The sequence below is a fragment of the Taeniopygia guttata genome, chromosome 1A, assembly GCF_048771995.1.
Source record: "Taeniopygia guttata chromosome 1A, bTaeGut7.mat, whole genome shotgun sequence".
Lineage (NCBI taxonomy): Eukaryota > Metazoa > Chordata > Aves > Passeriformes > Estrildidae > Taeniopygia > Taeniopygia guttata.
This window is the reverse complement of record NC_133025.1, coordinates 40105001-40117240: the sequence shown is the minus strand read 5'-3', so window position 1 is coordinate 40117240 and position 12240 is coordinate 40105001.

Sequence of the window (12240 nt, the reverse complement as noted above, 5' to 3'; positions counted from 1 at the left end):
TTTCTTATTTTCCGATTCTTTTCAACTGCTTAGATGTACCTCCCCCACACCTATTAAAAAGTCCTGTTTTTTTATTGTTTTAGCTTTTTTCCTCCATATTGAAAGAAGTCTTCTTTATTTTTTTTTTTAGCATACTTAGTTATATTTTCACCTTCTTTGCATGGTCCTTGTAAAACCAGTTGAAAACTGATGCTCTTTAAAACATGGCTTGTGATTTTCCTATTATGTTCAGCACCTAAGATAGCTAGATTTTCTGTAACTAACACTTTGAAATGATCTAGCATTTTATTGATATCTATTTTACAAAAGAGAAAAGAGAGGGTGGGAACACATCAGACTGGTATGTTTCTTCTCACCTTTTGACTATGTTAAAAATGAAAAAGCAAATGAAGATCTGTTTTGCTCTGTAGTAAGGTTGGCCACAACATGGAAAGAGAAAAAAGGCCTTGTTATAAAGGGAGATGACTGATAAAAATCTTGATGGAACATTGAAAACAACATTAAAGGCAACATTTTGGCTCTAGTATTCTTTCTTTCCAAGCTGTTAAAAATGAGACAAAAATGTAACCTTGTCCTCTGCTACATTTCACACTTTTTGGAAAAGTCCTCTTGATTGAGACAAAAGTCTTATCTTTCTGTTTTCCAAATGTATTTTCTGTTTCAAGACTGGATTTTATTAACTATTTCTGAAGTCTAATAAGCTTTTCTTCTGCATATAATACAGTGCTATATTTCCTTTTACATTTCAGTTTCACACCACTTGAAAAGGGTACAGCTTTTAAACTGAACCTGACAATGCAATGGCAAATACACATTGTGCAGCATGGGACTAAGTAAAATGTTCAAAGGAAAGATTCCAATTTATTTTACAGGATGCTAAAGTGATTCCTGCTTTTTCAGATTATAATTGCGCAATGACATCTGGAGTCTTCAACGATTTTTACAGGAAATTCCTGTTCTCCTCTATATTCTATTTTAGCTTGTTCTGTATTGTCAGAATCTCTCTCGCTTTGATGTAAAACTGGTGAATTATTTAAGCATTTTGATCTGTAATCGTTATTGACATGACAAAGTTGGTGCACAGGTGTTCCCAAGCTGCAATAGATATTAAAGTTATATTGCTTGGGTATGGAAACCTGATTTATTCAGCCTTCATGCCATGAGGCAGAAGGGCAACTGCATGTTGATACCAAATCATTACATTAACTGCTATCTTTTGCAGCCTCCTGTATTGATGTACATTTTTTGATACAGGGTGACTCCCAAACTGATTTCACATTAATTGCCTTCCCTATTCACAACACAAAGCAGAGATGAAACCTGACTCATTATTGTAATTTGATCACAAGTACCTGTTCAGACCACACAGTGAAATGTTTAAGTTCAAAATAGGAAAGGTGTCGCGGTGCCTCTCATGTCGGTGGCTAGCTCAAGCGTTAGACACAGCGGCCAACAAAGGTCACTCCCTATGGCCACCGCGGGCGAGGGATGTGACCAGTGGGCTCTGATCCACCAGACCAGGCAAGGACCCAGGGCAATGTTAACAGAGACACAGGAGTCGTCCTTTTGGGGATATCACAGCTCCGAGTTTATTGGCAGTCCACCAGGGCAACCTTAGCTTGAATAGCATATGCCCCAAAAGGCGCCAAGCACAGTGTGCAAGGGTATATAACAGGGGGTGGCAACATGGGGCGGGAACAACAATAAACCAATAGGGAACTGCCTGGGAGTGGTAAAGGGAATGACAAGTAGTGGAGGTGTCCAGCGAGGTGAGAGGGAAGGAGGGGTCCCCGGGGATCAGCCTATCACCCGAGGCCTTAGCTGGAAATTTCTGGATAGAAGGGAGAGGCCTCAGAGTGACAGACAAGCCCCAGGGTGGGGTCCGGGGAATGAGTTAGCAAAAGGTTACATAACATTGGTGGGGAAAGGGAAGACTGACAAGCGGAGGGGGAGGAGGAGAAGGAGGGTGGACCATTTAACATAAAGAGGGAAAGAGGGAGCAACCACAACATGGGGGAACCCAAAACACACCCCAACAGAAAGGCAGTTTTTTTGGGTTTTTTTATTGTAGGATTTAATATTTGTACTTTTATAAACTGAGTTACTGTTTGCTTTCAAATGGTTATTAAAGAAACAACTAAATCTTTTATAGATGCAAAGTCCAGGTTTCATCCAATACTGGCTTCTTCTGAGGACTTCAGATAATTACATAATCTAAACCCTCAAAAATCTCATTGTTTTCAAAGGCAAAGTATTTAATTATAGTATTTACTTTAAAATAAAATTATACACGAAACTGGCAATTTTGTGCAATCAAAAATTTCAATTTAATAACTTTTTTTAATCTATGTTTGATAGCAGAAAGATGAATAAGTGGTTGTTCCTTTGGGTGGACAGCTTAAATCACACAATATTTGGCTTAATATTGGTTCAAAGAAATATTTATTTTCATCAGTGTTTATTCAGTTGCTACACTAGTTTTCAGTAAAATAAAAAGAACATATACTTTCCCCAAACTCTTTTGTCAAACACATGATTTTGGCAAGAATGCTGACTCTTTAGCTAACACACACAAAAATTTCTGAATTTTATGGAAAAAAAATGTCCAGGCTTCAGTTTCCTGAAGAAGAAAAACCAGTGTTTGAGTTTTTAGGTTTGAAAAAAAAAAAAATTCCCATTAAAAATTGTAGAGGAAAGGGCAAAATATGCTTATGTGGAACTTTATCCATCTTTACTTTCCAATTAAAGCTATGTTTTTTGCAAGTGGTTGAGTTTATAAAAGTCTGCAAGTAATGAAATGATACCCTATACACTGACATTTTAACTTGTTCAATTTCTCAGTTGTTTTAGCTGAAATCCTGAGACTTGCACATTTTTATTACTGATTCACATTGTTTAATAAATATTTACATTTCATTGACCTGTCTAAATTTAGTTCCTATACCATTATTAATAATTATGTAAAATTGACATTATTCTGCTAATACATGTGAGTTCTGTATTAAGAGAATAAGTCATTACACATTCAATTATTTTCCTTTGGTATAGTGAAATTTAGAGCAATTACAGGCAGGCCTTCTTCAAGACCTTGCTCAGGTCTGAGCTCACAGGCCACCAGATGGTAAATAAATAAAACAATATATGTTTTCACTAACAGGTATATTTCAGAAGGTTTTTTTAATAACAAATCTTTGTAAAACATGCAATATAATAAAAAATATGAGTTGATCTCTTTGCACTTCTGTCAGAATGCATGCAGTTACACAGATAACACAGAGGAATGATACTTCTACTCCTGAGGGTACTCATGTGAAGTTAACGTATAAAATAGTACTAAGCTCACCCTTCTGTGGCTTTGCTTACTTCTCACTCATGTGCTTTTTAGAAGTAGCTATTTTAAAGAGAAAATATAAGTCATACAGATATGTAAACAACTCTCCACACCTTCAAATGTATCAGCATGCAAAAATTTATTCAAGATGACTGGGGACAAACGATCTTGAGGAAGAAGTAATAGTCAAAAGAAATCAAATATCTACAATTGATCAGACTAAAAGGTCTACCTGAAACCACTCATTTTCTTAATGCTAAATTAAGATAATAAAACCCACATAACCGAATGTGAAAATTCAATATATTATGTGAGAACTTAAGTGGAAAATGTTGGCCTATGTCTCTATACATTGCATAGCCACAAATGTATAGCTAGATGGACAGAAAGGTAAACAGAAGCATAAACCAGAGACTCTCAGTGAGGGACTAATATAGCATCTCAGCAAGAAGGAATTCATTGGAAAAAGCAGTGAAAATATTAAAGAAGAAAAAAAAATCTGGATAATGTGAAAACTGGAGTTTGAAGCTTAGTAAAGAGTTCCAGCAGAAATGGGAAATAAACTGTATTACATTCTTGAAGAGCAGTAGTGCCTGTTCCTTTCTGGTTGCTCTGGATTTCATTTACAGTAAAAAATTGGGACAAAAAAGGTTTTGCTCAAGGGCAGATTTCTGAGAGACAAAGTGAGAGGAAGTACTGTTAATTTCCTTCTTTGAACAGAATCCCATTGTGCCAGAAATGCAGTACTAGAGTTTCATATAAAAAAGGAAAAAAAACTATTTCATTTTTCACAGGAACTTTTATTTTTTTGCTGTTCACCAGTCATGTGACATTTATTGAAGAGGGCATAAATATCTGCTTTTTACTGGGGAAAGTAGCCGGGTTGTCTGCATTATTTATAAAATGAATTTATTAATTAAGTGTCATATGTGTCAGGGCTATCCAATAGCTCACCCTTACCAGCCTAATTTCTTGCTAGGCAAGTCAAATATCAAACCATCTATGTTTGATGTGCTGCAACAAGGCCAACAGGAAAGAAAAAAGGGGTTTTCAAAGTTACAACTTGGTAGGAGTTGGTTTAGTATGAATGTGAGCTGAAAAGGTGCTTAGCTGTGTGTGATTACAAAAGCAAGGTATTAATGTGTTTGTGGATAGAGGATGGATACACTGCTATGGCATCAGATGTCTTGGAAAGTTTATGAAAGGAGATTCTGCAACATCTGGATTTAATACAAACTATTTACATAGAGGAGCAATACCATCCATGGATTAAAAACGTGAGACACATGAATGATATTGTAGAGGGTGCAAGAGCACACAATAATAAACACTTTGTGGACTGGCATTTTACAATGAACTTGAATCTAAGCAGATGAAACACAGTGCACAACATCTATAGTACACAGTACCATCCATGACTTTTTTGTAGTGTCAACAAAAAGAACTAGGAAGATGTTAGTTGTGCTGAGTTAATCAGTTGTGGGGAAGCCTTTTTATTCTGAGACAGCATATCTAAGAAAGTGTCTGTGGGAACTACCTGTGGGTCTACCTTGGATTTCTGTCAAAATCAGCCTAAAAGGCTTGTTTATAAGTAATGATCTATTGGAAGGTTAGTGGAGAGGTAACACAGGAGTGTCACAGCGGGACTTTAGCTGACAGAGTCAGAAAGTACCATCTTGACCCGTCACAGCAAAGCGCTCTACAATAGTCACTGAATTTGCCTTTGAACTCTGGTCTTGCTCCTTCTTACTCAGCTGATTTAAGCATTAACTGTTTTTTCAATCACATACATTTTTGTGTACAAGGGAAAACCAGGTTATTCAGACTTTATGCAAAGCAGCCTAATCTCAACTGCTTCATTCAAGTTAGCACCACTAGTATCTCGCGTTTTTTCTACCACTATGAATAGAGTATGCTCAGAAAAGGATTAATATTCCAACTTTCATTTTATACCCCAAGAGTCCTCAGCTTTACCTACTTGTTTTCCCTACTTAGTTACCTAGTCATAACATGCCACTTCATAGAAATTTCAAATCATTCATATAGACCGCTGAAGTTTGCATTACTCTGATTGATCCTGAGCTACCCTCCCTCCCAAGTTAATGAAAAAAATAAAAAAAGAAAAGACCAAACCACCTCAGCAAGGAGGCGAAGATAAAATCTCTTATCAGAAAAGGTCAGGAAAAAGAGCCCCAGTTGATTCTCCCCAACCACTAAAATAACCCTGAAAATTTAATTGAGCTTCATTACCTAGTTAATAGCCATCTGCCCTTCAGACCCTGTGTATGTATACATGGGAACATCCCTCCAAGGACCAAGCAACCTGGCTTTTTTGACTACAATTTCCAGCAGCTGTACAGGGTATAGCCTCTGAATCACCTGGTGCTGATTCACAGTTATTCATCACTTAAAAAAAACCCCAAAACTTACTAGTAAAATGAAAAGAATTTATTTAGGAATTCTCTAAATACAACGTCAGTGGCAAAAGTTCACAAGTAAAATAAATACAAAATACAAGGCTTTTAAAAATGCAAAAACCAGATGCCTCTGCAGTACTTTTGGAATAGCCTCCCTGAGACACTCTGGGAAATGCCACTTGCGTGGAGATCTCCTGTGGGAGGGGGTGTGGCTGATAGCCCCCCTGCTCTGCCTTGGGAGGCAACTGACGTTTAGTTTCCCGCCTCCCCCGGTTTTCAGTCTTTTGTTATCCCATCCCCTTGTTCTTGTCCATCATTGTGTACTCCTTCCCCCAGTTCTGGAAAGTTCTAAGTTCTTTGTATCCCCATTGGTTCTCCCCCCGAAGCCACTCCCTCCCTCTATCCCAGTTGGCTGTTGCCTTGTCGCTCTTCCCTGACTCTACCCTCAAGCCCTCACCTCGTTGGACATTTTGTACCCTGACCCTCCTTCCCAGTTGCAGTTATAATCCATGCCCCGCCCCTGGTTTGGGGCTCTCGGAGCTGGCTACCCTTCCGAGCGGTTGCTCCCCTTCGTCCCTCACCTCGCTTTCCTTCACCTGAGCCCTTGGAAATAAAGCCACCCGTGAGTCACCCGCCTTCGGTGGAAGCTTTTATTTCTTCAACCATCGAGGCGCCTGCAGAGCAGATCCTGTGGCTGTCCATAGTGGTTCCAGGACCCAGGTGCCTCAATCTCCATCAATTCTGAAGACAAAACTAGCTAAAAACTGCAAGATTTTGGGACTGATGACTGGGCATCCTCTTCTAAGTATTGCAAAATCTTCAACCTGGTTGCATATCTAATACATATATATGTATGTAGATTTACATCTTTATCTCTTGATTACTTTCTAGATTTAAATTGTGAATATAAATTCAGATTCCTTTGATGGCTCAGCTTGTTTGACAAAATGGTTATATTTTAACCAGCTGTAGAGTCTATATAACTGCAGGTATTCTTTTCATTTTCCTGAGAGAGATTCGGGTCTTTTAACAGCTGGTTGACTACTTCCTGCCAAGCCTGGGTGCTTTAATGATACCTCTAAGCCTTGTTAGAGCTGCTATTAACATATATTAAGTATTTTATGTAAATCATTTACGTAAGAAGCGTTTAGCCAAAGTTTTGCGAGAAGCTTTTAATGTTATTACCATTTTGTTCAGGCTACCTCACTGAACCTGCACCTCTAGGATTCACTTTCTGTTTAACCTCATAGCATTCAACAAAGCCAAGTGAAAGGTCCTGCCCCTAGGCCGGGGTAATCCCCAGTATTGTTAGAACCTGGGAAATGAAATGATTGAGAGAAGATTTGCAGAGAAAGACTTGGGAATACTGGTGGACAAAACACTGGACATACACAAGCAATGTGTTTGCAGTCCAGAAAGCCAATAGTATGCTGGGCTGCAAATAAGGAACAACGGAGGTGATTCTGTCTCTCTGCTGCTTTCTTTTGACGCCCTACCTGGAGAACTGCCTCCAGCTGTGGGGTCCCCAACATAGAGGGACACAGCCCTGTTAAACCAGGTCAGAGGACCACTTCTATGAAGAGAGGCTGAGAGTGTGGAGGCTGTTCAGCCTGGACAGGAGAAGGCTCTGGGGAGATGTTATTGTGGCCTTTCACTGCATAAAAGGGGCTTAGAAGAAAGATTGAGAAAGACTTTTTACCAAGGCATATAGTAAATGCAAAAGAGTCATAGTTTAAAACTGAAGGAGGGTAGATTTAAATGAGATATAAAGAAAGAGCATACTGTTGTCTATCACATCTTCTGTGGGAAGTTTATAGCAATTAATGTTCCTAGTTCTGAGTTTCTACATTTTCAGAAGATGGTGTTTTTAGCAACACAAGTCTACAGTTTCTTATTTACTTTTGCTGCTGATCTAAGAAATTGAAGTAGTTAAGTCCTGCTTTCCTTACAATTGTTTCATTCTTGTTTGCAGAAAGAATCATTTGCTTTCTACAAACAATGGGTGATAATGCTTTCAAGAGTAGTAAGAAACATATTCCAGAACAAGAGTAGATTGTTGTGCAATGAGATGGGATTTATTAGCAATCTGTATATAGCAAACAACTATTTTCTTTGAATGAATAGACTAAGGTGCAAAAAGTACCATGGTTCACAGTGATAAAGTTTTTATTAGCAGATTTTCTGTGGAGATTGTGGGCTGTAGAGAGAATATCACTAATATGACTGAGGAAGTACTAAAGGTACATTGTGTTCTTATAAAGTACTATTGCTCTGTTCTCTGTGCATGTGGCAAGGGGCCCAAAGAAAGGAAATGTGGGATCAGGTGGTCATATAAATGATTCTCTGCATTAATAGGCAGGCTTATAATTAATGTAACCTGTAGTGGAGGGAAAAGAACATCCTAAGTAAACATAAGTACATATTTATATATAGATAAACAATTATGAATACAAAAGCTAAGTTATTAAAAGTTATCATCCAGCTTCAAGGCAAATACTTTGTATGAAGTTCTATGACTGAAGATTTGATTTAGGTCCAAGAACTGATAGGGCAAAACTTATGAAACATAAACCAATCAAAGGTTATTAAACTCAAATTGCTAACTACATCTTGCTGAAAGAAACCATGAACTTCAAATCACCTTAGGCTAGGACATTATCAGAAAAGTGTTGGTATTTCCTTTTATTGTCATTTTTAAAGCCTGATTTGTCCAAAAGAGGTCATTGCAAAAATACAGATTTTGTTTTATCATTCTGCATATCTCTGTCAGACCTTTGAAGTCAAACATAGTACAGATCAAAACAGAATCTAGTTCCCAAGACCAACGGAAATCACAGAGTCTTTCTTTAACTCTTTTTGAATTGTTTCACAAACAAATTATGGGAAGAAAGAATGGTGATGAAGCAGGCTGGAAAAGGATTTAGTTGCAGTCTGTACAAACATGAACTGATGTATTTGATGACTCAATAAATAATATGACTTTCTAAGCATATAGTACAATATATAGAGGCATATATTAGTGCTCCATATATGCTGGAGGCTCTGCATAATGTACATCAATCTTTGTACAGGAGGCACTTACACAATGATACTGGTCTTTAATGCTTGATCAAGCATGTTCAGATCACCTCCTGAACACTTGCAGAGACAGTGACTGCCCCACCTCCCTCTGAAACTTATTCTAATGCCTGAAAATTTTTCAGTGAAATTTTTTTTTGCTAATATCTAATCTGGACCTCTGGTAACTTAAGGCCATTTCCTTTCATCCTTTCACTTGAGACATGGCAGAAGAGATCGACCCCCACCTGCTACAACCTCCTTTCAGGTAGTTGTAGAGAGAGGTAAGTTCTCCCCTGAGGCTGCTCTTCCCCAGGCTAAACCCTAGTCATTCCTCCCCAGAGATTTGTGTTCCAGATCTTCACCAGCTTTGCTGCCCTCTCTGGAAGTACTTTAGCACATTAATATTTTTCTGGAGTGGCCCAAGACCGAACCCTGGGATTTGAGTTATAGCCTCGCCAGGGCCAAGTATAGGGGGACAAACACTTCCCTGGTCCTGCTGGCCACACCATTCCTGATACAGTCCAGGTTGCCATTGGCCTTCTTGTCCACCTGGGGACAGCACTGGTTCATGCTCAGCTGGCTTACAACCAGCACCCCCAAATCCCTTTCTGCTGAGCAGCTCTAAAGTCACTCATACCCAAGCCGGTAGCATTGCCTGGGGTTGTTGTGACCCAAGTGCAGGACTTGGCACTTAGCTTCGGTGGACTTCATCCAGTTATCCTCAGCCCACTGATCCAAGATATCCAGGGCTCTTTGTAGAACCTTCCTAAACTCCAGCAGATCAGCTTTCTCTCCTAACACGGAGTCGTCTGTAAACTTACTGAGGATGTACTCAAACCCCTCCTCCAGATGATCATTACAGATATTAAATAGGATCAGCCCAATCCTGAGCACTGGGAATGCCACTGGTGACCTTCCACCAACGGGATTTAGTTTCATTCACTGCCACTCTCTGGACTTGGCCATTCAACCAGCTTTCACCCAGTGAAGAGTACTTCCATCCAAGCCAGGAGCATCTAGTTTTCCACAGGAGAATCCTGTGGGAGACAGCGACAAACACTTTACTGAAGTCTAGACAGACATCCACTTTCTTTCCTCATCCTAAGGGAAGAGCATTTCTCTGCATACAGTTGGATAAATCAATTTATTTCAGGGCTACATATATATCAGCCAGTTATACTATAGGCAGAGTAGACAGAGAAGTTTGAGAAACCTCACTGAATGATCAGTAAATATAAGCACCTCAAGAAGTAGTAGAGTTTATGCATTTGCAGTAGTCCACTTCACATCAGCAAAAAAATAAACCAACTTTTTTGACATAATTTTCCTTTTTACAAAATTAAAATGTTCACATATTAAAAATGTTCAAATGCAATTAAATATATTTCAATCAGAAGAATGTTTCAGTGGGTTCCCAACCAGTTCCAAGCACAGCAACATCTTCTCTTGCACCCGAGAAGCCTTAACTTCTGGAATCGACTCATATCTGGAGCACCACTGCTCCACAAAGTCCAGTATTTTTGCCTTGGTGAAGAGCCCATATCCAACACCTGAGCTGGCTGTTTGCTATCTGTGTGTAGTGTTTCACTATGCTGCGCAGGCATTCCATTGCCTAGTAAATCTTTGTAACTAATTTGATCCTTTTTCCTTGGGACCAGCATGAAAGCATGCTGGCGTTCCAAGATCCTTTTGATTAGTTTTCCATACAAGAGCTTATGACAAAATTACACTTGCAGAATTTGATCTTTTAAAATATTTCTCTTCTTGGAACATATTATAATCAAAGCACGTTCTACTTTTTGCTCCATTTCTATGCTGAGGTATTTGTGATCAAAGCACAAGGGTCCTGGTATAGCTTTTTGAACTGCTAGACACCTACTGGTAGAAGACAATTTAATCAAAAATGTTCTCAAGCTTGCAAATCCAACCTCTGATGTCATATGTTCAGGTCCTGAACAAAGACTAGAAAGTCATCATAAACTATTTAACTGATTTTATATTTTTGATATTTCAACTTATAAACAGATTTATGACAATGAAGTGATTCCCACTGTGTCTCCTAATTTTGCCACAGAAAAACCTTTCAACTTTTGATGTGTGGCATCTGGATGAAAGAAGACATTCAACTGATACTGTGTTTTACAATTTAGTGTAAGTGCAAGAATCTCTTACATTCATGAGGAAATTCAATTTTGTTAGGAAAGAAAAATCCTTACTAGTCTTTAAAACAAATTTCACTCTGCTTGTAGCCTTGAAGGCATATCTGTTTTCTCTAGATAATTTTATTTCAAAACATTTGTATTCGAGCTTCCTATTCATACTATGAGGCAAAAGGTAATATAAGATAAAGAAACAGGATAAATATGCTGCAAAAATTAAGCATTGGTTTGGAAAGTTCTATTGTCACAAAGGAGATTAACATAATCACTTTTGTGTGAAAATTGAAACATCCTCCATCAAGTAAGAATACACAATTTGTCATCTTGAAACTAGTTAAATATTCTGCACTCCTTGCTTCTTTATCCTGTTACCATAAGATATGTATATAGCTTACTCTGTGCTTCAGATTTTCAGAGTTTTACCCCCTCTAGATTTTTCAATTTTCCAGAAAGAAAAATCCTTAAATATACATATAGTTTTATATGTAACTGTACACCTGGGCTTACAGCTCATACAGAATTTCTAAGTCTCACTTTGTCTTTCTTCTTGGTGGCATAAGATGTCTAAAGTCATGCAAATCAAATGGGATCCTGAGGTAAACCTGTATATAACATACCTGATTTCTTTACAGACACAAAACCAAGCCTGACTCCTCTCAATATGCTTCACCATGAGAATTGTGTTATAAGATGTTATGTCTCTGCCACCAGTCAGTATATCGTTTGAGCCAAGAAGCATCATAGAGAACTTCACAATGGTTTCAGAATATTAAAAAAAAACAAAAACCAAAAAAACCAAACAAAACTGTATGTCACAGATCTGTCAGCAATCAAAACTTGCTTTTAGGCTTAAGGAAAAAAACGCTTTTCAAGGCAGTGATTACTGGAAGTGCACTATAGCAAAGCCATTCTTTACAATGAGATAATGTAATTAGTGATATTACTTAATAATAATATTTTTGATGCAGCCTTTAAGGGTTAGTCTAGTTTTGCTGCTCATATCTCTTACAACAGGGTCTAATAGAAAAGTACAAGGACTGAGATTCTTTTGACTTGTTTGTTGCAATTCCTGGAGATGAATGAAGGCCCATGGCTAGGGACTATGCTAAGTGTTCTGAAAACACAGTAAATAGGTTCTCTAGCACTATAGTGATTGTTACTGGAGAGCATGTGTGTGTGTGAAAGGTCTTGTAAGGTGACAAGTGACATTACCAGATATAAAAAGAAAGCAGGAAAACAGTAAGGAAGCGTTGGCTGTCCTGGCCAATGTCCA